Genomic DNA, 25,572 nt, shown 5'->3' with positions numbered 1-25,572 from the left:
TCAGAGTATACCATGTAAGAGACATCTCTTTCACAGAATTGATTAAGAATATTACTATTCCTACACAAAATTTATTCTTCCCAGAGAGGGTGTTTGGGTACTGATACAGGCTCCCCAGGGCACTGGTAACATAGCAAGTCTGCCAGAGTTCAAGAAGAATTTGGACAACACTCTCAGATATAGGATTCTCTCTTCTTGAAAAGAGAAGTAAGTATTGACCGGAATTGACTGGATTACTCTCTAATTGCCAGTGAAATTTCTTTTGGAGAATATACCCATCCTCAGTCTCACAAGCATATTTACATTAGTAGATCTCTTGAAATCCAGAAAAAACTATAGGTCTAAATGCAATGGACCTTCTATCCAGTCATTGGCTTATTTCAGATGTAGTTTCCTCTCTCTTCCTGGATAGTTCAGTGTCTAGTTAATTGGAGTTAACACTAGAATTAACTCTAGTTAACACTATTTCCCTTCCTTTCATTCCCCTTGTCGTGTTCATTATCTTTATTGATAACCTGGAGGGCAGTGAGTGCACCCTCAGAAAGTTTGCAGATTACACCAACTTGGCAGAAAACGTCAATCTGTCTGGGGGTAGGAAGGCCCTACAGAGTGATCTGGACAGACTGAATAGCTTGGGCTGAGGCCAGTGGGATGAAGTTCAACAAGACAAAGTGTCAGATCCTGCACTTTGGCCACAACAATCCCAGACAACACTACAGGCTTGGGGCAGAGCATCTGGAAGATTGTGTTGAGGAAGTGGACCTGGGGGTATCAGTCAGTGTTCAATTGAACATGAGCCAGCAATGTGCTCACATGGCCAAGGTGACCAATGGCATCCTGGCTTGTATCAGAAATAGGGTTGCCATCAGGAGCAGGGAAGTGATCATCTCTCTGTACTCAGCCCTGGTAAGGTTGCAGTTTGAGTACTGTGTTCAGTTTTGGGCCCCTCACTACAAGAAAGACATCAAAGTCCTGGAGAATATTCAGAGAAGAGCAATGAAACTGGTGAGGTGTCTAGAGCACAGGCCTTATAAGAAGCAGCTGAGGGAGCTGGAATTGTTTAGTCTGGAGAAGAGGAGGCTCAGTGACCTTATCACTCTCTAGAACTACCTGAAGGGAAATTGTGGTGAGGTGGGGATTGGCCATGTAACTAGCAATAGGAATAGAAAGAATGGCATCAAGTTGCCCTAGGAGAGATTGAGGTTGGACATTAGGAAATACTTCTCTGAGGGTTTGGAACGGGCTGCCCAGGGAGGTTGTGGAGTCACCGACTCTGGAGGTTTTCAAGAAACATTTAGATGTTGTATTGAGGAACATGGTTTAGTGGAAAATATTTGTAATAGGTGGATTGTTGGATTGGATGATCTTGGTAGTCTTTTCCAACATTGGAGATTGTATGATTCGCTTCCCTTCAAAGTTTCATTGGTGCACACAATACCCTTAAAACACAGCCCAGGGAATTTCACACAGTCTCATACACTCCCTCAAATGTTACAATATGTTTGCTGTTTCTCATTAACACCTTAATAATTTTTATTCCCTCTTTGTTATCTTTATACAGTTCTGACTGTAGTTCTTCAGGGACAGTTCCTCAATGGAACATCAAAGACCTGAGTACTCTGCTGTTTTTCACAGTCACTGATACATACAGCTTCATAAAGTGCATAGATTTATGTCTTTTACACTTACTAACCATTAAGCAGATATCAAATGAAATAACGTTTTAAGCCAAATGTGGGTGCATGCAGGGCACTGGATTTGTGCAGCAGTATTAACATAACTGCAGTAACATTTTACTCTAGTGATGCCTACATGCTTTAGGATGAGAAAGTCCATCTTACCTGCCAAAAATACTTAGTGAAAAGCTTGAGCAAGTAGAAGAAGCTGCCATTTGGGACATTTTCGGTACACACATAAGCTGCTTTGACATTTTTTTTGAAGATGTTGAATCTCCCATAACCTCATCATAGCAACAACCTCTAACTGCTAGTGTTTCTCATTGCCAGATGCAATATATATGAAATGAAATCTAATGAGAGTTCCTACTATTTCTTTCTAAATCTAAGCCCTATTCATGTAAAATCAGTTGCAGTAAAGACCTCTGTTAAATTCTTCAAAATCTCTGGAATTTATCCATTTTTGGATTGAATTACTGCTTGGGAGGGACAGAGTCTTTTATCAAAATTGTATTCTTTGATGGTTGATTTATTTGATTTTGATTTATCAGAGTAAAGGCTAGCATTTTGTAACTCAAAAGATACCAGTCATGTAGATCTATTAAATTAACATTAAACCAGATTACACCGGTCTTGGTATCGTGGTAGCCATGGAAATATGGTGTTTAACACAGTCTGCTAAAACTGCTTTAAAAGCTGCCCAGAAGCTTAAGTGACTGGACTGTACTGAGCTTCTCTAAGCAGAACCTGATATAACTCATTATATAATCAACAAGCATACAGAGAAGTTAGGCTGATCTTTTGAGAGTGTATAGCTGAAATGATTATCATGTTGGAAAGAAGAAATAAAAAATTATGATAGTCAGAAATAAGTGGAAAAAGCTTACCTATGTCCTGGGCTCACAGAAGAATCTCCTTCCGGTCACACAGGTGAATTGTCTTCACCTGTGCTCCTGTGGCTGACTCATTGCTTGCCTCAGGTGATCAATCACATGTTCAGGCCGTGATTCGATAGTTCCCGTACACTCATGAAAACCTGATTTCTCTCAGCTTAGCTTTTGCTGAATGTAACACACAATACTTACCCCTCCATAGCCTTTCAGATGACTTAATACCTAAAAATTCTTCCATTTACAACACAAGATCTAATATTACATGTTGTTGTGGTGTTTATAGATCAACTATATATATTCAGTTCTGAGAGTTGGTAGATATATAAACAACTAACTGCGTTATAAACCTTCCTTGCTTCATTCCAAATAACAGTAATTTATGTGAGAAAATCTTGTGGTTTAACCTGGCAGGTACCTAAGCACCACACAGTCATTTACTGAGTGGGGGAAAAAAAGCAAAAATGTGAAACTTGTGGGCTGAGATAAAAAGTGTTTAGTAAGAAAGAAAAAGAAGAGAAAATTGAAATAGTAATAGCAATAATATAAAGTGTATTTACAAAGCAAGTGATGTACAAGCAATTGCTCACAAGTTAACCAATGCCCACCGAGTCCCCAAGCAGCAGCTGCCCCACAGCCAATTCTCGACCATTTTTTCAATTTATTCTTCTTTTCATTATATCATACAGTATGGAATATTCCTCTGGCCAGTTTAGGTCAGCTGTCCAGGTTCTGTCCCTTCCCAGATCCTTGTACCTCCTCAGCCCTACTCACTGATGAGACAGTACAAGAAGTTGAATCACCCTTGGCTCTGTGCAGTCATTGCTCAGCACCAAATAAAACACCAGTGTATTCTCAACATAGTTTTTCTCGAGGAAAAAACCTCTGTCAAAAACCAAGACAGAAAAGAAGTTTCATTTTCACATCTGTCTGATTAGAGTAGATATTTTCATTTAGATTCTAGAAAATTAAGTCTCTAAGATATGAAACTAGAAATGCAAAGTTTGGGGTAACTAAAGCCTTAGATCTACTACCAAAGAAAATGACTTTATTTAGGAAACAAAAGCAATTTGTTGTTAATGGTTTTGGAGAAAGAATAGGCAAATGAGCTTTCTTAATGTTTATTTACTTTTCTCTGTGGAAACAAGAGTTTGTTTACAAGCATTGTTCTCATTACATATTCTAAATAGTAATGGGTGCATTTAATTTAATTACATTTAATCGAATTGCATTACATTTAATTACAGTTAATTAGAATACTAGATCAATATGTGTCCCTACATAGTTATAATGTGATGCTCAAACCAGAACCATGAAAGAAACAAAATGCACCAATTCTAACCTAGTCTGATTTTAGAGAAGTATTTTGGAGCATAGTTTTTAAAAGCTCATTGTGAATATTGGATATTTAAGATCTATAGAAGCTTGAGTGTTCGTTGCAAGTGTCTTTAACCAACAACAAAAAAAATCTACTTTTATTAGTGCTTAGAACTATTACTATTTTAGCAATTCTCTACTTTTCTTGGCAGCATGGCCTCGTTCCAACCCCCAAAGTAAATGACATTCTGCTCAAAGAGCTGTTGTTATTGATCATACATACATATTTTATGAAATTAAAATAAAGATACGATTGTTGGTAACTGTTTCCTATCACATGATCTGTAAGCATTTGCAATGTTTGAACAATATTTAGACATTAGAAATAAGATACTTTAACCGTATTACTTACATCAAGCATGGAAACTGTGAAAGTAACAGGAGAACCCAAATAACAAAGATACAATTCATAAGAATCAAATAAAAATAAGAAAGCAACAAAGATCAACTGAAGAACAAAAGAAACTGAGATAATGGGGATTTATGGTCTTATAACAAGGGAACTGACAATCAGAGTACTTATATGTTCCAGATAATAGTGAAAAAGCCTCTTGGTTTTAATTTAGCAAGTAAATAGTTTTGGCTAAAATTTCTCTATGCAAATATTTTTCAAAAGAAAAACAATTTTTCTGGAAAATAAATAATATGGGAAAGTTTTAATTTTGGTTTGTTTCCTTTTCAATCGTGATACTACACGTTTGATGGAAATGTTTTGACACTCTCCTCTAAAAGCATCTTTCCTTTTGGGAAAAAAAAATAAAAATCAGGATACATTTTTCAATATTTAAAAATGGTCAAAATCTTTCCCACAGTTGTTCTATATAACATAGAAGGACAAAGCAGAAACAATGGTGTATGGGAACTGCTGAATCACAGCCTGAACTTCTGACTGATAACTTGAGGTGAGCAATGAGTCAGCCACAGGTGAAGGCAACTCACCTATGCTGCCAGAAGAGGTGCAGCCTGGCTCCACCTCTCCTAGACCGATTTAAGAGCTGACTACCAGTGGGGATGGATCTCTCTTCTGGAGATTTGCTCCTTTGGACATCCTCTCCTCTGGAGTTTCATAGCAAGCCTAGGATATGTTATAGGTAAGCATTCTATCTATTCTGTTTTGGTATAATAACTGCATAGCCAAACTCTCTGGTGTGTTTCATAACTATAACGCATTCATTGATTATACAAATAGCACACTAAACAATGGTTTTATCACACAATTGTTACTGACCGCAAGTAGAATTTCTCTGTGAAACTGACAATGATAATAACTCACAGTAATATTAACTAATAATAATAATTTTTAAAAGGAAAAATCTACACAGATTAAGGTTCATAAAAAGAGTATTTCCAAGGATTTGTCAAATCCAATTTGATTGAATATTTGAAAAAAAAAAAAAAAAGGAACTTAAGGGCTTTAGTAAACAAGCTATCTAGTGATGAGAGCTCACATTAATAATTAAGTCTTTCGAAATCTAAGACAAATACGTGAAGTGGTGATAATCAAATCATGTTGATTTCTTTTTTTTTTCCGCTCCTTAATTTCTTTTTTTTTTTTTTAATTGAAATATTAACTGTGTTCTTGGTAATGGTATGGACTACAACTGGCACTTAAGTCTGCCCACAGAAAGAGTTGTTTTAGGTATTCAAGCTACCACATCAGACAAGTATTGTTCATCAACCACTTTAACAATATTTATTCAATATTCAGCTTTAATTTCTTAAGTTTAAATTTTTGAAGTATTTTTAAGAGGAATTTTTACGCTGATAACTTGATTGTAAAAATATTTGTAAATAGAGAATATTTGTTGGTGTGAGTCTTTCCACTGGAACCTTATTCTTGGAGTTACTTATCAAGTTTGCAAAACAGTGTACATTCCTACATAGCTTAGCAGTAGTGAACAAGATTCTAAATATGTGAGCCTCCATTGATTAACAAAACACAATATTGCTCAGTGCCATCTAGCTGTCTTATCTGTGAGACCCAGCTATCACTAGAGAAGACAGAACAAATCACAGAATGATGGTGAATTACGATATAATAAAAAATTCAGCAAGCTTCTCATGAGTCAATTTTATATTGAGTCAACTAGAATCATAGCCTGTACAAGTATTCTTGCAACAAGTCTCCAATACATATTGCTGTGCATATAGAGGAAAAAAAGTGTGTTTCAAGTAATGTTTCTAATTAAATAGTGCTATTTAAAAATGATCCAATTTGTAGCTGCAGATTTAAAGCATGTGACCTGATTTTCCCAGGGATTGTTCAGAGCTTTAATTCAGTCCCTTTGTGAAATGTTTTTCTTTAATTATGTTCACTGTCAGAAATACTTAATTTCTTTTTTTTTATTAGCTAATTATTTCTTGCCATTCCCTGATTACTATTTTGGAATATGCCGCTATCTGTTTGTTTGCATTTGCTTAATTTTTAGTATTCAGTAATCTTTCTGACATTGGTTCTTAATCTTCCCTTTAGAACAGAATTTTTTTGAATGTTTCTAGTCAGCTTATCTAAGTGTTTGATACCAGAGATTTACTTTTTGTGTCTGTTTTCCTTTGTCATCTTTTAATAATTGCTATCTGCAAGACTACTTAACTGTCCTTGCAATTCTTCATTCTGAGTTCTTAATGTGCTTTCTAATAATTCTCTGTATCAAGGCTGCAAGGAGAAGCCTGTTTAACAACAGCCTACTTATTCCTTGAGTTTCTGAGGAAGTGGTACTTCTTTGTTTCCACCCTTTCAAAGAGTTTTGATGCAGAGAATGCTCAGATCCTTATTGGTTTGTGCCTAGTAGTAAATCTTAGGTACTTTTACTTTTCACTTTATTTATGGCATTACAACTTTATGTTGTATAATAGCTTTCTTACACACAGTATTCAAAGCATAGAACAGAATTAAAGGAACATGAAAATATATAAGATAGAAAATAGCAAAATGTTCCTTTTCACTTTCAAAACTGATGAGTAGAAGAAATTAAAGAAAGGTAAAGAAGAGAAAAAAATTGAATCAACTAATCAACCAAAAAAAAAAAAAAAAGAAACAAAACAATTTCCTTCCTGGGAAAATGACACATGAGCATCTCTCTAAAGTGCACACACCAGTGCATGTATCATGGGAAACACACAGGAGGAATTAGAGGTTTGTGTGCAGTCACAGGCTTTGATCTGCAATTACAGAAACAAAATGAGATTGCTTGCATGACTGGAATGCTGTCACAAATGGCTATGTGCTAGACAGACTAGGAAGATGAGGTGATGGAGCTGCCCTTTATGTTAAAGAGCATGCTGAATGTATGGAACTTCTCATCAAGGTGGATGATGAGTGGGTCAACAGCTGGGTAAAGATTAAAGGACAGATTAACTGGAGTTAATGTATGTTTGCTACAGGTCATCTGATCAGGTGGGTGAAGTAGAAAGACATTTTTACAGAAATATGGAAGTAGTCTCAATCACAAACCCTTTTTCTCACTGGGGACTTAAAAACAACCTGACATTTTCTGGAGGAATAATACAGTAAGACACAAACAGTCCAGGAGATTTCTGGAAAGATAACTTTCTGACACAAGTGATAGAGGAGCCAACAAAGAAAGGTTTGCTGCTGGACTTGTTCCATATCCTATAGGAGTAGGTAGAGCAATAAAATCACAATCCTGGACTTCGAGAGAAGGGAGGAGTGTCTGGGGACATTCTTGGAAGAATACTGTGGGAATAGATTATAGAAGGAAGAAGGATCCAAGAGAGCTGGTTAATATTCAGGGTTCACTACTTTCAGGCTCAAGAATAATGCATCAATATAATATGGGCAAGAAATCAAGCAAAGGGGACAAGAGACCTTCATGTATGATCAGGGAAGTGCTGGGGGGAAAAAAAAAAAACTAGGCAGAAAGGCACAGTATTTGTTTATATTATAAGTTACGATAGTGAGTGCAACAACCATCTAAATTTAGTAAGATAACTGGGTCCCCATTGACAGGAGAATAAGCAAGAAATTCAGAGTATATTAAAGCTGAATCACTTTTTGTTAGTAGAAGTGCTGTCACTCAGATGAATTATTTGAATCCTAATATTTTCTTTCTGATGGCAGGCTATAGAACACTGTTATTTTGATTGATTGTGATCTATTAAAAATTGGCAGCCATCTTTTTTGTAGTTGTACTTCTATACCATATGAAGAACAGGCAAATTATCAAGAACTCAAAAATGGGATTTAATTATTTTGTGACTTCACATGAAACAGTGTTCTCTCCCACTTTCTGCTTTTAACATTGCAATATAAATTATTTTGTGATATCATTTTATTTTCAGAGTTCATTCTTTATCTCACAAAGTAATATGTTAGAATCCAAGCATAATGGAATGAATTTGCCAGCAACATAAATTACACACAGTCAAACCTACAGGCAGTGTAGTGTAGTGGCTAGTGTCTTTCAAGACAAAATGGAATACTTCAGTTTAATTGATTAAAATATTACTGTCCAATCTTTGATTGCATCAGCACACATGCTGCCAGATATTGAGGATACCTAATTAACTCTGGCTATTAAGCAATTTAGGCAGCCAGGGGATTTTTTGTCCTGACATGCCCCGCACACTTTAGTGCATTGAGAAGTGATATCTGCATCCATGTTCTCTGTTACAATAAAACATGGCCAAGAAAATATGACTCGCAGTTAGTGCAGAAAGAGTATCATAGAATCACAGAATAGCCAGGGTTGAAAGGGACCTCAGGGATCATGAATCTCTACCCCCCCCCCCCTGCCACAGGCAGGGCCACCAACCCCCGCATTTAATACTAGACCAGGCTTCCCAGGGCCCCATCCAATCTGGCCTTGAACACTTCCAGGGATGGGGCATCCGCAACCTCTCTGGGCAGCCTATTCCAGCACCTCACCACTCTCATATTAAAGAACTTCCCCTTGACAGCTAATCTACATCTTCCCTCCCTGAACTTAAAACCATTTCCCCTTGTCCTGCAGTTATCTACTCTTTCAAAGAGTTGATTCCCCTCCTGTTTGTAGGCTCCCTTTAGGTACTGAAAGGCTGCAATGAGGTCACCCCACAGCCTTCTTTTCTCCAGGCTGAACAAGCCCAGCTCCTCAGCCTGTCTTCATAGGGGAGATGCCTCAGTTCCCCGATCATCTTTGTGGCTCTCCTCTGGACCCTCTCCAACAGTTCCCTGTCTTTCTTGTACTGGGGGCTTGAGACCTGGACACAGTACTCCAGATGGGGCCTCACAAGAGCAGAGTAGAAAGGGACAATCATCTTCCTGTCCCATTTGTCCACTCCTCTTCTGATGGAGCCCAGGATACTATTTGCTTTCTGAGCTGCAAGAGCACGCTGCTGGCTCATGTTAAGCTTTTCATCCATCAGAACTCCCAGGTCTTCTGCAGGGCTGTTCTCAAGGACTGCTCCTTCCAGTCTGTATAAATGCCTGGGATTCCTCTGGCCCAAGTGCAAAACCTTATACTTTGCTATGTTGAACTGCATGAGGTTCACCCAGGCCCACCTTTCACAGAATCATCAAAATTGGAAAAGACCTTCAAGATCATCCAGTCCAACAGTCCACCTATCACCAGTAGTACTCACTAAATCATGCCTCTCAACACAAAATTCAATCATTCCTTGAACACCTCCAGGGTCGGTGACTCTACTGCCTTCCTGGGCAGCCCATTCCAGTGCCTAACCACTCTTTCAGAAAAGTAGTATTTCCTAATGTCCAGCCTAAATTTCCTCTCGTGCAGCTTGAAGCCATTCCCTCTAGTTCTATCACTAGTTACACAAGAGAAGAGGCTGATCCCCAGCTCGCTACAACTTCTCTTCAGGTAGTTAGAGAGAGCAATAAGGTCTTTCCTGAGCCTACTCTTCTCCAGACTGAACAATCCCAGTTCATTCAGCCACTCATAAGGCCTGTGCTCCAGACCCCTCACTCTTCTTTGAACCCCCCTCCAGAGCTCAAGTCAGTTGAGGTGCCTTTGAATGGCATCCCTTCTTTGTACTGTGTCAACTGCACCACTCAGCTTGCTGTCATCAGTAAACTTGCTGAGAGTGCGCTTGATTCTGTCATTGATGTAATTCATAAAGATGTTAAAGAGCACTGGTCCCAAGACAGGCACCTGGGGGACGCCGCTTGTTACCGGCCTCCACCTGGACAAAGTACTATTAATCACCATCCTGTCCTTCAACCAATTTCTTATCCATCGAGTGGCCCACCCATCAATTTGGAGATAAGATTGTGGTAGGGGACTGTGTCAAAGGCCTTGCTCAAGTCAAGGTAAAAGACATTGGTCGCCTCCCCCTTGTCCACCAGTGCCATCACTCCATTATAGAAGGTCACATGGTTAAGCATGACCTTTCCCTGGTGAAGCTGCACTGGCTGTCCCCATTGACTTGTATGCATTCCATCTCATGAGGCGGTCTCAGACTTGCAGACTTTACTCTTACTTGAGTAGGCACAGATGGACAGCAAAGAACAAGGATATATGCACAAGAAAGAACTTTGATTGATCAGAGAAAATGCCAGGAAGCACAGCCTCCCTCTCCCTTCCATGCATCTGTCTGTAAATGTATGAATGAGGAGAATCAGCAAAAGTGCATGAGGATCAAGATAAGGATTACAGTGGGGTTGTACAGAGCATGCTCTGGAAATTATATGAGAGGAAGATGCTGAAAATGTAATGCTTTTTTTGACTTTTTTTTTAATAGATTGTGAATCTGAGGTGAAACACCCTATCATACAAAGTGTTTGCAAAACCATCTTTCATGATGAGCTCACATTTCTGCAGGAAGCAACAGTAGCTTACAGTTGATGTTAACTTCTTTAGCCTTCACGCTGGATATGTGGGAACTTAACACTCACTAAATGTGGAATAACATTGTTGGATCTAGCCTACAGAGACTTAAAGTTATTCTAAGACCGTATATCAATTTTACTGCTTTAATTTTGCTGCTTTTCTAACTTTGCAGATTATTGTCAGAGATTTCAGGAAAGTTATTTTCAGTATCAAATTACTATTTATCAAAGCCATTTTCTCTCTATCTTCTAACAAAGATTAATCTAAATCATTATCACCATGTCAAACCTAAAACTAAAATGTGGATTGAGAAATTCAAGCACATTTCAGCTCAGTGGTGATTAAATAACTGTATAACCTCTATCATATGTATATGATCATAGTATTTGATTATCAGTCTTCTCACTTGCTAAGCTAAATACTGGATTGTTAATGGATCGTTAGATGTTCTTACGTTTGTTATCTTGGCCAGACATGTTAAGATGAAATATGGTATGTAAGAGGTATCTTACATGAGTTATACAATAAGTAGAATGGTTTCTCTACAACGTTTCAATAAATCATATTTCAGATCTATCAGCTGGAAATTGCTTTGGTTCCATTCAGTGCTCTGTTCCTGAAATTTTTGAGATGAAGAATTTGGCAAGACTACCATTCACTAAACAGTTGTCAGCAAAATCAGGGCCATGAAATGCTCCTTTTCAGGCAAGTAATATGGATGGCTGCTGTGCAGCCTTAGATTTCCCTCTTGACTTCTGTCTTGGCCAGCAGAATTCTGAGTGGGATGTTGCCAGCATTCTCACTTCCCTATACACGGTAGCCAGCTCAGGATTTGTACTTACAATAAAGCAAGACTTAAGCAATGTTAAACAATGACTGGGTGATAGTTCTGACAGTGCACGTAACAAATGACTATGGAATTTAATTAATTTTTCTTTATACTTTGACTTATTTAGTTAACAGAGAGGACTAAAGGTGACAGTGATGGGGACTTTTGAGAAGCAGCTCAAAATCCCATTTCTTTTGTTGTACACCTACAAGAATTGCTCATCATTTGAATTAGCATGATACATGACTTTGTGTTTTTATCTAAAGAGTTACTTAAATATTTCCTTCCAGAGGGTTCTAATAATCACTTTTGAGCTAATAATTTAACATTTTTAGCCTTTTAATGCTACAGGATTATGTTTCACAATTAAGTTCATCCAAACTAGACACATAAATAGTGCACTGTTTGTAATAACAGAAAACTACAGAAACAAGGTAATCAAAATCACACTTCTCATAAACTGAAGAATTTCACTACTTACATTAAATTTTAGTACCATGAAATTTTAGAAGTTCTCTGAGGTTCAGCTTGTTGATTTCTTCTTTTATATTAATTTTATTTTATTTTAACTAATTTCTGAGAAACAAGTGATAAAACTAATAACATTCAGAGAGCAGGAGCTTGAATTCCAAGATGTCTATTACCTGGAAAATATTGGATCTACTTCTATTTTAAAAAAAAGGAGTATTGAGTTTAATGAGAAAATTCACCCTTCTGATTCTGATAGTGGTTTTGCAAGAATTCAAGGGACTGAGAGTAAGAATAAGAAGAGAACTTGGTAGCCTCTTCATACGTGTCGTCAAGCGGGATTTTGGTGGCCAAGGGGAGGTGGGAACCAAAGAGGTGGAATATCCATAACAACTGCCCTCTGTGCTCCCTAGGTTGTTATCCAAGTTATCTCTAGCCACCAAGACATGCAGTCTATCTTCCTCCTGATGGAAGGGCTTTGTGGGTTAACTGGAAAGGGTGGTGAGCTCTCTTTCGCTCTGTGGACATGTCAGTGTATGACATTTTACAGAATGACAGCTAACGGGAGCAAAGGAAGATTGAGTGGATAGACTAGGTAGCCAACCACAAGAGGAGGTCAAGGCATTTCTAGAAACACAGAGACAGGTAATGGCCAGAAGGGCAGCATTTCTGGGTGCTGAGAGCTACTGTAGGCCCTTCTCTGGTTCAGCAACACTGCAGTGACCACACCACAGCTCTGGGTGAGAACGCTTGCTCCAGCAGGACAAAGGGACATAATCAGTCTGGCTTTCTGTGCCTTCAAAGCCACCTCAAGATCTTCCCTTTGCAGGGAGTCAGGCACTTGGGTAAGTAAGCCTGCAAAGGGTCATCACTTCTTCTATTTTTTTTCAGAATATTTCCATCATTTCTTGGAAACTATTTAGAGCTGCAACTTTGCTACAAGTGGAAGAAAATACATGTGTGCAAATATATACAGTTATGTATGTGTATCAAACAATTTAAAAATATATTTTGTATCAATTTTAACAACAGAACAAAACAGTGTCTTTTTATAGCAGATGGCCTGCCTAAATCTCAAAACTATTATAAAGCATTCCTACAGCTGCTAAATGTTGGAGAACTAATAGACAGGCGAATAACAGCACTACATGATTTGTCTTTGTGTGGACATTTAGAAGTTGAAAGAATGATTCATGATTTGAAAAATAAGATTCATGTTTGGAAAGGAGAATTGTTCTATATTGGAGAATATCCAACAATAAAAGCAGTCTTGACACTCGACCAGACTGAGCACATTAAAGGGACTTAAAAGTATCAGTTAAGAGAAGAATTACTCAGGTATATTACACAGCTGCTGAAAATAATACTGTTAGTTTAAAATACGAGCCATGCCTTGGAAAGATGAGACTGCTTTAAAAATGATGTTAACTTAAACACACGTATAGCATCCTCATTTCCAAAACCACCAGTAACGTATTTTTTTTGTTTTTTTATTTTTTAAATTGGGATGAATCAAGTAATTATCAGCACACCTTGTCAGACAAAAAGACCAATCATATGCTGGGATACAACAAGCACAGCATAACTAGCTGAGAAAAGTGATTGTCCCAATCTGTTGTATTCTTGCATGGCCTCACCTTGCCACAATATAAGGACACGAAACTATTAGAGGCTGTCTAAAGGCAGGCAACAAAGATGGCAAAAGACATATGAGGAGCATCTGAGGTCCCTGGGTTTGCAGAGCCCAGCGCAGAGGAGCTGAGGGGAGCCCTCATGACGGCTGCAGCTCCACAAAGGAAGTGGAGGGGCAGCACTGAGCTCTGTTCTGTGTGACAGCGGCAGGGCCTGAGGAGAGTGGCATGGAGCTGTCAGGAAAGGGGCAGCTGTGAGTTAGGGAAAAGTTCTTGAGTGGAGCATGGTGGGCGTACCCAGGGCAACAGACATGATCCTGAGTTGCTGGAATTTGAGGAGCATTTGGACAGTGCTCTCAGACATAGGGTTTGAATCTTGGGTGGTCCTGACTGGAGCCAGGGGTTGTGTTCAGTGATCCCTGTGGGTCCTTTCAACTTGGGATGTTCTGTGACTCCATGATAAGAAAACATCGCTGTAAATATGTCTTTATGCTGATATTTTTACTTAATGTGCAATCCAAACAAAGGTTTCTCACCTTTAATTTTCTATCCTCCCTTCCAATGTTAGAAATTCATAATACCATTCAGACTCTTCATAAATAAAGTTAGATAATTGAAAATTTTAAAAGTCTTCAATATCTGTGACTGTTTTATTTCTACTTATTTTTCTTCCTAAGTCAAGAAATTCTGTTTCAAAAATTTAGATTTTGTAGTGAAAATACAAGCAGAACACTGCTTAATGTATTCTCTGGTCTTCTAATAACATTTAGAAAAGTTACGGCCTAGAATAACGGTGTTCTAAGGCAGGAATGCTATTAAGGGACTTGGATATTGCTCTCATGAAACCCATGTGTCTTATTTGTTTTACTTTTCTTGTATTTTGGTCCTGGGAAATGAGAAGAATTGTGATGGTAGCAGCAGTCACTGTACAAAAAATGCCTGCAAGGGAACACTTGATCAGTAGAGAACCACCTTGCAATCTTTTTAATTAAATGAAAGATACAAAGGAAAATAATAAGAATAATAAATAAAATAAATAAAGCAACATGAATATAAATTAGGTATTTTTCTAATTAAAAATGAATAGAAATATGTATATTCCAAAATACTTCTTTTTAGCTCATAGTGTTCTCCTTGCCCTCTGATTAGTTTTAAATGTTGGGTCAGGGCTGTACACATTTTAAGAAAAAAAAATGTATTTTTTTAATTGTTGAAAGGATCTGTTTATACTTGTATGGATCATTCTGTTTGTGCAACTGCAACCAAAGTGGAACTTCTATTTCTTTAACAATTCTTTCACTTAGTTACATTTCTACTGAATATGATTTCAAAGACTGACACAAAGAAAAAACTGACAGCGTTGTCCCCCCATAAGGAAAGTTCTGACTGATTCTAGTTCTCTCTAGAAGTCTTTGATTTTTACGGCTCTGTGAACCTTCAGAACAGGCATAATTTAAAAAACTCTATGTATACATGTATATTTTAACTTTTCATATACTATTATCACTTGTGTTTATTTACTTTTCCCAAGTTCTTTTGTTTCATTTTTTCTGCCAGTTTTTTTTTTTTGTTGTTGTTGTTGTTGTTGTTATTGTTTTTGTAACATGCTTTTATCATCAAGGTTGCATAAGAAAGAATATTGAATATAAAATAACATATAAGTATATCTAATACAGGATTATACTTGGGGATAGGGAAAATTAATTTTATTTGGTTAGTCTCACTTTTATTTTGACAATTTGAGATGAATGTCAGTCCAACAGAATACCTGAATGTGTGCTTCAGTGCTGTTTCACAGAGTAATGTCAGAAGTTGCTTAGAGCTAAGCACTTTGTCTTGATGCAGTGAAGCAGATAAACCTATGCTCAGCTTTACGTAGAACAGCAACTAATCAGGGGCACATCTTGATTCATTTCCTAGAGCATAGTACCAGAGAAGAAAGGGATAGTTAATGACTGGAAGATCTGTAGTCCTTGTGCAGTGAGGACAATGACTCCATAAAATAAAAATAAATTATAGAAATACATTTTCATACTTTATTGATATGCAGAGAAGATAGAAATCTCCTGAACAAAGAGATGGAAAATGGACAGAAGCAGTGTAATCTTTTGATCTTCTGCATTGTTTATATGAATAAACAGAATTACAGAATCACCTGGGTTGGGAGGGACCTCAAGGATCATGAATCTCCAACTCCCTGCCACAAGCAGGGTCACCAACCTATAATACTTGATCAGGATGCTCAGGGCCCCATCCAGTCTGGCCTGGAACACCTCCAGGGATGGGGCAGAAAATTGTATTCAATACAGAATTCTCAAACACCGATATGAATAAAATACTACACACTCTGAACATCTTGATGCCTTTATGGCTCTTGATAAATCAGAGCTCTCAAATTTTTGGGCTGATGTAAGCTTTCCCACCTGAATGGCACTGTAAAGATGTACCGCCAAGAACTTAGCTAACTGGGACAACTGAGTACAAAACTTTATGTTTTCTTTGCCACTCAATGGAAATCTGTAAACTCCTGCCTCTCCACAGCATTACTATTGCACAAAAATGCAGGATATTTTGACATTATTTAAAAACAAATATAAACAAAAAAATGGAAATGAGATGCGGTAGTTGATAGGCTACCAACGGGCAGTTAATAGGCTACAACACAAAATGGCTGGAAGTTATGCTAAATTAGCATACCATAGAAGGAGTAAAAATAAACAACCTGGAAAGTGTTTGACTAGATGATGCCGTTTATTCTAATGTTATTTTAATAAACAAAGCCTCATTGCTTTTTTTTTTTTTTTAATTTTTAATCTCCTCTCCTTACTGTACCCCCTTCTCTTTCTGATAAGTCACTATTTTTATTTAAAAAAAAAAAAGAGCAAGCTAAGTCTTTGTGACAGAAACCGTACTTCTTTCCTGTGCAAAGAAGGAACCTTAACAGAGAAAAAGCATCTCTTATCTCCTGACTATCAGTATGGGATCCGACATAGCTTTTTGAAACAGGAAAAGTGAGTTACGACTATCAGCCATAAATTTAATGCTAGTATATTATTATTAGAAAACAAGGAAGTTCAGCCATTAGATGAATATTTATTGTTCTTTTACATTTTGCATGAGTGCATTCTCTCTGGAGATGAAGGAGTATATCTTCCTGTACATACACCAGAAGAAATTTCAGTTCTCAGCTGGTCTAGTCTATTATGATACACTTCTGCTAAACTGATTTTGAAATGTATCCAGCAGGAAATGAGTGCTGATGACTATTTCTCCTTTCCAGTCTTTAAAATCTACAAAGCCGCAAAAGCTTTGCTTTTATTGGATGAGATTTTCATAGGATGAACTTCAATAACATTATCAGCATCTTCTTTCTAGACTTCAAGGTTTTTGAAATAGATTGTCCAGCATTTCAGCAATCTAGAAAGCCTACAGGGGAAAAAATGAAGTCATTTTTAAGATTAGAAATGTCCCATTTGTACCATTTATTTGCTTATCTTGATTTTTAATTCTGAGTGGAAACATTTTTGTTCCACATAAATAAAGAATAGTGTTTGTGTTAATGAACTGATTTAAATAGAGCTGTGGTTTTATGGTTTTTTGTTCTTGTTGTTTTTTACTGTGAAGCTTGGCAATATTTTAAAATTATAATTTTGCCTAAGATACTCACTTGCCCTTGAATAACATACTTACCACATACATTTTACAAACAGTTCAGGTCATGTCACATTTTGGGAATGAAGAGAAGAATACATATCTGTTCTCACTAATGAATAGTGGGGTCCAGAGACTCCATTCTGCTCACACTAGACACTCAATGAAAACAGATCTGGCCTTAACTGCCTTATCATATGAAAGATATGGAGGGAGAAAACAGTTTTCTTTGTTCTGTGGAAATCATTTAATTCTATTCATTCTTTTCAAAATTCATTTCTGGATGGATGAATAACTCTTATGTGAGGAAAACTGAAATCTACAGTAGTGATTAGGCCAATAGATTCTAAAAATGTTCTGAAGTTTGCTGTCACTGCACTGGACTGTATGATGGTTACACTCCATGGCAATCTAATGTTTGGTTTCAAAACTCATCACTGTGAAAAAGCTATTGGACTTTGATGAAATAATTTCTTACTGCAGTAAGTGGAGTGAGGCAGTTTAGAAGTCATCTCAAATGCTTGGATTGAGATACATACTTTCACAGCTGTCTCCTGCTGCATGCTCATCACTGTTTGTAGTTGTATAGGTAGATCACTACTGAACAGTTTTAATTCATGATTGAGTATGATACTGTGTGCATGTTGCAGTGATGAAATCTCCATTACAATGCACCGATTTCTATGCTTTAAAAAGTGCCAGTAAACTATTTAATAATTGCATCATCTTGACAAGAATATATTTTACTATGTACAGGTTTTCAATGCTACTGCTATTTCTTTGAAGATTTGGTAGTTTTTATGATTTTATCAGCATCTCATTAGGCTTTTAGGAAGACTCTCATCAATTTATACAATGAAGAATCTAAAAAAAGTAAAACCTAGAAAACCCAAACCAAGTCTAAATTAAAAACAAAACAACAAAGAACCTGCAAAGCAATATATCAAGACTAATGACTGACAATCTGAGGGCCTTCTATGACTGAATGACATCAGTGGACCAAGGAAGGACAACTGACGTTGTCTACTTGGACTCGTGGAAGGCCTGTGACATTCTAAACCATTCTATAATTCTATTACATGGAATGCAGGTACTGCTTGCATTTAATTATCTGCAGCTACGCAGTCAAATAATGAATTCTACAGCTGCCTAGTCACATGATTACATAGGGTTGTTCCAAAAGTTTCATTATTTAAAAATTGTTACCCTTTTGATAGAGTTTAATCAAAGTGGAATTCCCCCACCCCACCCCCCACCTCACACATATAGAATAGCAAAGAATATCATTTACCGCCATTATTTTCTTAAGATCTTTAAGTATAACCTTACTGTTCAGGGTGGGGACAATAAATGTTCTTGTATTGTACCTTTAATTTTACTATTTCTATGACAGAAATGTAGAGCTGTTTTGTTACTGGTTAATTAAAAACTAAATTTCTTTTCCTTACACTCTGAATTTCCACTTAAAATTAATTATGGACAATAACAAATAGCAAAATGTTCCTTTTCCAGAGTAAGTTCCCACTGGGATAGAGTGAAATGTTAATAATTAATCAAATAGTCTAACTTAGTATTATTTTTTGCTACCTCACACATATGAAAAACCCCACTGATGTTGTTTGACTTTTTTTGGTTTCATAAATATTTATGTATAATCGCATTTTCCTTGTAAATGGCACTTTTTCTGCCCAAAGGGAGGAAAAACAATTTGTGTGTTAATTTTATCTCACTGGTTTTGTTCTGCTTCAGTAGCTCTGTATATAAAATAAGAGATTAGATAAAAAGAAATGTACACAACCTGTGTTTGTTACTGTAGAGGATAACAATTAGGGAATGTCACTAATTTTGTAGCAATTCAGGTACATTGCCACCTACCTTCAAGCAGTGAAAAACAGGTAATTCAGTATTTCTGTTACCCCAACCTGACAACTTTTATATATATTTTATTTAGATTATGCTGCCCTCTACAGAATAACTGAAAATACTCCAGATTTTACAAACTCAGGGATTGCTGTCCATTATTTATATTATCATATTTGGGCAAATAAATACACGTCTTTGATAGTCTTCTAAGGAAAGCAGAGCTGTATTTGTTGTCATTTTAGTGTTTATCACTTTCTACATGACTTGTAATTTATAGAAATGTACCATTTCTTGATATATTGATAAATAAAAATAATAGTGATAGACACAAGTTACTGAACCTTTGAGATAAAATGAAACATATTTTACATCCTCCAAGAGAACTGAGAACAAGTTTACTAACCTAATGTCTCAGGAAGTAAGCTGGTTTTATACTTTATAAGCTGCTATCTGTATACTACTATTCTTGCCAGATTGTACTGTCTGTAAAGAACAGCAGCAGTTAAATATAATGATGCACTTAAGACTCCTATAGAAAACAGGCTGTCAATAGGACAGGGAGGAATATAAAAGACTCTAAACATAAACTGTATACTTTTAATTACATTTCAAAAATTCAAGTTTCTCTTTGAAATCAAAGAAAAAGTAGTATTTTTACTAATTTGTATTCCCAGAAACCAACAAAATAAAATCCAAGTCCTGGATTATACTTCCTGCAGCAAACCTCACAGGTGAATAACGGAAAACTTACTCTCTGTGGATATGTCTCGGCTCTCTCCACTGCATTGTATCTGTCTGTCATTTAGGAGATCATGCATGAAGGAGAAAAGGCAGAGAAGACTTCCATCATATTCTGTCCTTGTAATTGTGTGGAGAAAGCAAATAAGCAGGAGATTTGACACAGTCTGAATTAGTTCCCTTTATATGGCTCTGTTCAGTTATGAACTACGTTACTTAGAAACCAGACTTTAGAGAGAACTGAACTGTCACAGATGTGTCCGAGTTTCTCTTACTTCTCACATAGCACAGAAACTCAGATATCTTTGGTTTATTGTCATTACCAAAAAGGTAGAACACAATACTAATGACATCTCTCAAACATCTTCAGTTTTCCTGAGTATTCCTCTAGACACTCAGAGAAATGCTGGTCTTGAGGAGACTGACAGTCTTAATATTGTGCATTTGAGCACAGCTGTTTTTGCTTAAGGAATAAAGAATTGAGTGGAGATATCAGCAGAAGACTGTTTATGCCTATCTACAAAAAATAAAAAAAAAAATTAAAAAATCAAGAACATGCATTTATGAACTTAGTTATTTCAAGTTCTCCCCCTCTTTCGTGCCAGACAAACCTTGACAAATGAAGTCTCTGAGTTCGTTTGCAAACACTTTCCTAAATCACGCATCCTAAATGTTCCTTGGAAACAGCGAAAATTCTGTTAAGAAGCATAACTGGATGCTGCTTCTTCTTGTCATCTGTCCAGTCAATTTATGTGTCAAGATTTTCAGTACTTTGAACACCTTCAGGATCTTCGATACAAATTCATATTGTTACAGCAAAGCTGAACTGGTAGCTAGGTGTGCATTTTTCTCAATCTAGTCATAATATCTTCCTGGTCTCTGTGCAGGCTCTAAGGAGCCTTTTAATGAAGGACCATTTGATGAGGCGATAAGGTAGGAAAAAAAAAAAAAAAGAGAGAGAAAAATAATGAGTTGTTGCCCGTACTTTCTTCCTCTTTCTTCCTCTTAAATGAGATCTGGATCTATCAAAGATACTTGGCTGTGATCAGCATTGCTCATAAACCAACCTCCTCAGCCTGAAGGGGTCGATCTCAAGGTCAAAGGTTGAAGGTACTGCTCATAACGTTTTAGAGACCTGGATCTGTTATCTTCTAAGAATGAATTTGGATTTTTTTTTTTTTTTTGATTAATTATATACTAAAACCCAATATTTATTTCAGCTTTTGAGTATTTATTTGCAAAGAAATAACAAACAAGTATTGATTATAGATGAGAAAAAGATCCATAAAGATAAACCAGAAGTATATAATGAGGTGTTCTGCTTATGTGAGCATCAAACATATGTTCTTTCAAAAGAAAAAGACCTTTCTCATGCGAGAATTTTCAGTTATTTTTGTTTCTTTTGATAAGGTCTCCATCACTGAATGCAACTGAAACTTACTCTAAATGTGTATATAAGAGCTTGGTCAGAGTAACTTGCTAGATAGGATTCCTTTCAAAAAACAGTTTGCTTTGGAAATGCATTTCAACATATTCCCACTTGTATGTTTGAAAGACAAATGCATTTCCTGGAGATGGGAAAAAGAAACAGAAGAATGAAAAAAAATTCCAGCAACAAGAGTGTTTACTTTCTGAATCCCTAGAGGGTTTTTTGGTTGTTGTGGTTTTTTTTGTTGTTGTTTTTTCTTTTTTGTTTGTTTTTGTTTTTGTTTTCCAGAAAAGGGTACAGGGGCAAGTCTCCCGCTGAAAGTACTGGCTAAATGTATTCATCCTGCCTCTGAGAGTCTCTCATTCACTCAGATAATGTATTTATTTTCTATGCACATTCGGTGCACATGTATTCACTACTTTAGAAAAAACAATGATTTAACATACAGTACAGAACTATTAAAACCACATGCTTTGAAAATAAATCACAAAACTGACACTTTTCTATAGCTTTAACTTGACTAGATTGGGAGGAGGAAACTGAGGAACAGCTTCATCTAATAATTCAAGTAGACTAAGTGAAGGTATTGTAGATTTAAATATTCAAACTAAGATTGATTTACAGGAGTATCAGAGAAGAAAAACAACACCATTAAAAAGATAGAGGTGCAATTCCAATTATAGTCCTTGGTAATGGAACTGCAGCATTACTAAAAGCTCATCTTAGATTAGAGAGCCACAATAGCGGTTCAGTGAGAAGATAAAAGAAAGAAGAAACACTGCAGTATGGCAAAGCAAGAACTAATAAAGTATGTAAGCATTTGAATTGTAAGATATCATTCCTCCCAATAAAGCTACGGCAATAAATGGAAGAAGAACTTTCAAACATTTATCAAACAAAGGACTGAAAGCCTCTAGAGTTTGAGAGGTTCTGGTTAAGAATTTCAAGATAATATCTGTATTTTAAATTCCTACAGTTCAGTTTAAATAAAGAAACTGTTGTTCTAGGCTATAGAAACCCTAAATCTCCCTCTGTGTTCTTTTCTAGAATGCAGGCAGGCTTTTGCTGTTCTTCACCCTTCTCCCGTGTGCTCAGGACTAGTCAGTAAGTCTGATTCCTTTATATAGTCCAAAAGCTGAAAAATGTTGATTCAACCAAGTACAATATAACATGCTAAAAGAATTGTAAATGAAACTGATCAGAAGACCACTTAGAATATGGGTTCTGGAAGGTTTTAGGTGAGCTTTAAATCAGATGATCTCATGAGTGATAGAAGAATGGAAATGAATGAGTGGGGATGGAATTTGTCGTATGGGCACAAATTTAAATTCTATGCAAAGCAAATATTTTTCTGTTGCAGTATCTATTTCCTCTTATATTTCTGGCAGGGAATTAGCTTCATTGTTTTGATAATGCATGGCATTAATTTCAAATCCCATCTATTCTATTTGAAACAGTACTAAAATAAGTTCCTTGGTATAGTCTGTAATCTTAATATTTCAATGGGAAATATATAGATAGAAGAGCTAAGCAATTGATTGTGCTTCCCAGTGAATGAAGATTTGCAGAATTTCAGAATGCAACACTTTTCTTCCACTGACTCCTGCAAAAAGATTTTTTATACATCTTAAAAAAGGTCTTCGGGATCCCTATGTAAAACATAATATAGAATTTATAGTTTTCTTTAAAACTCAGGTTTATATGAACTGTCTTAATAACATCAGAAATTTCCTTCACATCACATATCACAGCACATACATCTTTCCACTAACTTGAATGACTATAACTCTGGCTTTGACAGATTTTTCAAGCACTGAATACAGAGTCTTTCAGGCCCCAGAAGACGTTTGGTTTGTGTAAAGAAAGATCAGCTCTTCTGGCAGGTCAAGTGTCTATTCAGGATGAGAAATAAGGATGTAGAGAGAAAATTCCTCATACTTTCAGGTCTCAAATTTCTTCTTCCTTCTATAATCACTATCAATGCAAAATAAATATAAGGCTTTGAGAAATTAGGCACTGGAACAGAAATAAATGCCAGGCCAGCCATTTGGATTCAAGATTACTTCTTTCTTTATAAATTCTGGCTTGCATTTTAGAAGCAATCAAACTCTGTTTCTTTTGTTTATTTCACTGCCTTTTTCTCGCATTATTATCTTGCCCTTAGTATTTTGTTTCACTTATATCGTTCATTTGTATGGCATTAGTAATTCCAAGTATGCAAATTCTACAGCTAACCTAAATTTTTTACTGATGCTCTTATTTCCTTCCCAGCTTCCTTTTATGTTATGCAGAATTATCTTTTGCTAGAGTAATTAATTTAATTTTAAGATTGGGTTATTTTCTGATTATGCATTATATATTGATATATAATGGACTAGTTTTTCATTCTAATGTGTCTTTTTCCTATGTTAAAATACATTATGAAAAGAAATGTAGAAAAACCAATTAAGTATCAAACATATTTTTTTATTTAAGCTATGTCTCTTCACATCAAACTAACATATTTAAATACTTTTCCTATGAATATGACATTCCCTATATCATATGGAATTATATACAATTGAAGTAATGGCAAATGATAAACTAGGTCAACACTAGAAGCGTAGTAAACAATGTATAGAAAAGATGATGATTATTTACATGAACACAGTAAAAATCTGTTCCTTTCCTCATAATTCTGTTTTACAAAGTGGAATCTGAGGTTTTGGTGAGAATGCAATAACAGTATAATAATAAAATTTGCTCAAGGGAAATAATTTTGTATTTCTCAGTGATAAATACAGTCCCTTTTCTAAGCACAAGAGGTCTTCTGTTCCCTTAATATCTTAGAATCATGGCTTAGGTTGGAGGGGACTTGAAGCAGTTCCAACCCCTCACCATGGGCAAGATTGCTACCCACTAGATCAGGCTGCCCAGGACCCCATCCAACCTGTCCTTGAACACCTCCAGGGATGGGGCATCTACAGCATCTCTGGGCAACCTGTTCAAGTGCTTCAACATTCTCTGAGTAAAGAATTTCTTCCTAACATCTAAACTAAATTTCACCTTTAGTTTAAGGACATTCTCATTTGTCTATTACTATCTGACTGTGTAAAAAATAAGTCTCCCTCCAATTTATAATCTCCCCTGTAAACAAGAAGGCTGCAATGAGATCACCCCTTCTCTTCTTCAAGCTAAACAAGCCCAACTCCCTCAACCTTTCTTCATATGTCCCTAATATAGGTGCTTCCTCGTCTGGACCTGCTCCAAAAGCTCTACATCTTTCTTGTGCTGGGGGCCCCAGACCTGGACACAGCCCTCCAGATGGGGAGATGGGACCTCATGAGTGCAGAGTAGCAAGGAGTAGTCACCTCCCTCACTGTTGGTGAGATCCCTCTAGATGGCGTCCCTTCCATCTACATCAACTACTCCACTCAACCTGGTTTCACCAGCAAACTTGCTGAGGGCACACTCAGTCCCACTGTCTATGTCATCAATAATGATGTTGAAAAACACTGGTCCCAAGACAAACCTCTCAGGGACTTCACAGGCATGTGTGTCTTTCATGAAAAATATATTTGTTTTTATTTGTTTTGTTTCATTTAATTTTTAAAAAATTAAGTACTCTTTGGTTCTTGTAACATGAGAAATGATAACCAACATTTCTTTATTTATTTGTAGCATAACATCAATTAATTTATCTACTTCTCTTCTACTTTCACAAATGAGGTCACCAAAAGCTGGAATTACATATATGCTAATATGAATCTGAATGTTAAGTCCATTAACCTTGTTAAAGACTTCTTCAAAATTTTTAGAACTTAATTCTACATATTCTGCTTAATTTTACTTAATTCAATTGGCTATCACTGTATCACACGTTCACTTAGTTCTATCCTTTACTGCATTTCTAACTGCCTTGCTTGGTACAAAATTCAAATGTACTTGGGCTGGTGTCTGTAATCCTTTCTGTACAGATTTCTTCTAATGACACTGAAAAAATGACACTGCATTTAATGTCTTTTCCCTTGGTAACAAGACTAACTCAAATGTGAGCTTATACATCATGTTTACCACTGTGGCAATTTCATGTTAGACTTCTCCAGAGTTTATACATAAAGAAAATGTGGTCCTTACTGCTTATTTCTCCTGATGGATCACTTTCTTCTAATGATACTTCAACATGAGATAGCTCTTCATATTTTTCCCCTATGGAGACTGTACTGTGTTAAACTTGCTAAGTTATTTGAAGT

Source organism: Phasianus colchicus, chromosome 2 (genome assembly GCF_987193195.1).
Source record: "Phasianus colchicus chromosome 2, bPhaCol1.hap1.1, whole genome shotgun sequence".
Lineage (NCBI taxonomy): Eukaryota > Metazoa > Chordata > Aves > Galliformes > Phasianidae > Phasianus > Phasianus colchicus.
The sequence above is the reverse complement of the archived record's forward strand: the minus strand, read 5'-3'. Positions refer to the sequence as shown.